Genomic DNA, 4,428 nt, shown 5'->3' on the forward strand with positions numbered 1-4,428 from the left:
AAGCCCAGGAAGGAGCCATAGGAACACCCTGGCGGCGTTAAGAGCGTTGTGATATACAGCTATAGGGCCTATGTCTGGTGGCCTTCTGTCATGGAACCTTTAACGCCCCCCCCCCCTATAACTGGAAGGGGTGATGGAGGATTATGCGGTGGATTGGTGAAGGTTATGTGTGGTGGGGTGTGTGGTGGGTAATGTGGTGGGGTGTGTGGTGGGGGAGTGTGGTGGAGGATATATGTGGTGGGGTGTGGTGGAGGTTAGGTTAAAAGGGTCAGGTCTCGTTTCTTATCTCATTCCCGGTCTCATTCCTGGTCTCGTTCCTTATCTCATTCCCAGTCTCATTCCTAGTCTCGTTCCTTATCTCATTCCCAGTCTCATTCCTAGTCCTGCGTTTATCTCATTCCTTATCCCATTCCCAGTCTCGTTCCTTATCTCATTCCCAGTCTCATTCCCAGTCTCGTTCCTAATCTCATTCCCAGTCTCATTCCTAGTCTCGTTCCTTATCTCATTTCTCGGCTGTCTCGTTCGTTGTCTCGACTACCTCACCGATTCGTTACACTCGAATGACTCCCTCTTTTGCTTCACTTCTCTCAACCATTAAAAAAAATACATTAAAATATTACGTCAGGTGAAGACTTTAATTATATTCTTGTGTGTCAAGTTACTGCAGGTGTGCTCATTAAAGACGTCTCTAACACATTCTATGTCATTAATAATACAAAATAGAAATTCTTTTGTTTGATGAAGTTTATAACAGTGTGTGTGTGTGTGTGTGTGTGTGTGTGTGTGGTGGGGTGAGAGAGTCAGCCAACAACGTCTTGTCCTCCCTCCTACCCTTCATCCTTTCCTCTCTCCATCCATCCCATCCCCCCCTTCCTTCCTTTCCTCCACCCCTCCCTTCCTTCCCTCCACCCCCTTCTTCCCTCCCACCCCCTTCCCCCTTCCCCTCCCACCCCCTTCCTTCCTCCCACCCCTCCCCTTCCCTCCTTCCCTCAAGCCTTCTCAACCCCTACTACAGCACCTCAGGATATCTCTCTTATCTCCCACCCCCTCTCTCCCCTCTGTCCCTCTCTTCCTCTCCCTCTCACCCCCCCTCTTCTCCCTCCCCACCCCCCCCCCTCTCCCTCCCCCCCCCTCTCCCTCCCACCCCCCCCCTCTCCCTCCCACCCCCCCTCTCCTCCACCCCCTCTCCCCCCTCTCCCTCCTCACCCCCCTCTCCCTCCCCCCTCTCCTCCACCCCCTCTCACCCCCCCCTCTCCCTCTCCCCACCTCCCCCCCCCTCCACCCCTATAACTGTGGCTAATTACAGAATCCCTCACACGCTGTAGAGTCAGTGTTGTTTCATCGCCATTTTGACTTCCACCATTGTGAATTCAAGCCGCCAACTCCTTATATTTCTGGTTTATATATTTTATCTTGTTTTATTTTTGTTATTATTGTTGTTGTTGTTATTTCTCTTTTCTTATATATTCTTTACATTCATCTATCCCCTACCCCTCCCTTCTCTCCTTCTTCCCTTCTTCGTCTACATTTCTTCCTTCCTCTTCATTCTTGTTTTCCTCTGGTTCTACACTTTCTCTTCCTCTTTATCTTCGACTATACCACCTCCTATTCTGCATTCTTCTTTGCATACTTTTCTCCTTTCCTCCTCCCCTCTCCCTCTATCCCCCTCTCTCCCTCTCTCCCTCCTTCTCCCTCTCTTCCTCCTCCCCCACGCCTCCTCTCCCTAAATCTCTCAGAGTTTCATTTCCTCCCTCGTGTTTTTTTACGAATGAAAACCGAACTGGCTTTTCTATCAACATTTCTTACCTTGACTCTCTCTCTCTCTCTCTCTTCTGTTTCTCCAATTCCTCTTTCTCAGATCTAAGGGCAATCAATACCTCAGCCTCTAATGGTTGAGTTAGAATGGGAACACGAAACAAGATTGATTCCATTGGCTCAGTTACACTTAAAATGACAATTAGATTAAATCCTTCGTTTTCTATGACTCGTAAAAGAAGATGGGAAGATCCTTTTATATGGAAGATCGTGTAGAATGTGAAGAGGAAGTAAGGAGGAATGTTTTCTGTGTAGGGGTGAATGTATTTCTTTTTGTTTTGTTGTTGTTGTGTGGTTCATTGTTTTAGTTGACAGACATGAAGACCACGTCAACCTCTGCTGTGTTATGTGGTTAGTTTTGGTTAGTTTAAGTTTGGTTAGGTTAGGTAAATTTGGTTAGTTTAGGTTAGTTTATTCTTTTTTTATTTCAATCATCACCATCATCACTACCATCATTATCATCATCACCACCACCACCATCATCACATCCATCATCACCATCACCACCACCACCACCACCACCACCACCACCACCACATCACCACCATCATCTACCATCATCATCACTACCACCATCACCACCACCATCATCCATCACCATCATCACCCATCATCATCCATCATTCACCATTATTTTTTTACCGACCAACACCCTCATCATTTGAACCACCTCACCTCCCCTCTACCTTACTATCATACAATATACACAAATACACAATACATCTATACAATACACTCAATACATCTATACAATACACCCAATACATCTATACAACACACCCAATAAAATCTAACAATCACCCAATCATCTATACAATACACCAATAATACATCTATACAATACACCCAATACATCTATACAATACACCCAATACATCTATACAATGCACCAACAATACATCTATACAATACACCCAATACATCTATACAATACACAACAATACATCTATACAATACACTCAATACATCTATACAATGCACCCAATACATCTATACAATACACAATACATCTATACAATACACCAATACATCTATACAACACCCAATACATCTATACAATACCAACAATACATCTATACAATACACCAACAATACATCTATACAATACACCAACAATACATCTATACAATACACTCAATACATCTATACAATACACCCAATACATCTATACAATACACCCAATACATCTATACAATACACCAACAATACATCTATACAATACCCAATACATCTTACAATACACCCAATACATCTATTATACCCAATACATCTATACAATACACCCAATACATCTATACAATACACCCAATACATCTATACAATACACCAATAATACATCTATACAATACACCACAATACATCTATACAATACACCAACAATACATCTATACAATACACTCAATACATCTATACAATACACCCAATACATCTACAATGCACCCAATACATCTACAATACACTCATACATCTATACAATACACAATACATCTATACAATACACCCAATACATCTATGCAATGCACAACAATACATCTATACAATGCACCCAATACATCTGTACAATACACCCAATGCGTCAAATCCCAATCACTCAATGCACCCAATACATCTATACAATACACTCAATACATCTATACAATACACCAACAATACATCTATGCTAACACCAATACATCTATACAATACACCCAATACATCTATACAATACACTCAATACATCTGCAATGCGCAAACATCTATACAATACACCCAATACATCTATTACACCCAATACATCTATACAATACACCCAATACATCTATACAATACACCCAATACATCTATACAATACACCCAATACATCTATACAATACACCCAATACATCTATACAATACACCCAATACATCTATACAATACACTCAATACATCTATACAATACACCCAATACATCTATACAATACACCCAATACATCTATACAATACACCCAATACATCTATACAATACATCTATACAATACACCCAATACATCTATACAATACACCCAATACATCTATACAATACACTCCAATACATCTATACAATACACCCAATACATCTATACAATACCTCAATACATCTATAATACACCCAATACATCCTATACAATACACCCAATACATCTATACAATACACTCAATACATCTATACAATACACTCAATACATCTATACAATACACCCAATACATCTATACAATACACCCAATACATCTATACAATACACTCAATACATCTATACAATACACCCAATACATCTATACAATACACTCAATACATCTATACAATACACCCAATACATCTATACAATACACCCAATACATCTATACAATACACCCAATACATCTATACAATACACTCAATACATCTATACAATACACCGAACAATATAGTTAACCTCACAAATTTATTCCCTGTTATAAATTCACCCAAGACCCAAGACCCTGGTGGGGGGGTAAGTGCTCCTGAAGGCTTTTGTAATATTTATCTTTGGATGCAATAGTTGTTGTGTGTTTTTGTTTTTGTTTTTTGTGTTTTTATGCCTCGTTGGTTTCACTATATTGAAAAATGATAACAGTAATCGCTTAAGGTATGGTCT

This window comes from Homarus americanus, unplaced genomic scaffold (assembly GCF_018991925.1).
Source record: "Homarus americanus isolate GMGI-L3 unplaced genomic scaffold, GMGI_Hamer_2.0 scaffold15914, whole genome shotgun sequence".
Lineage (NCBI taxonomy): Eukaryota > Metazoa > Arthropoda > Malacostraca > Decapoda > Nephropidae > Homarus > Homarus americanus.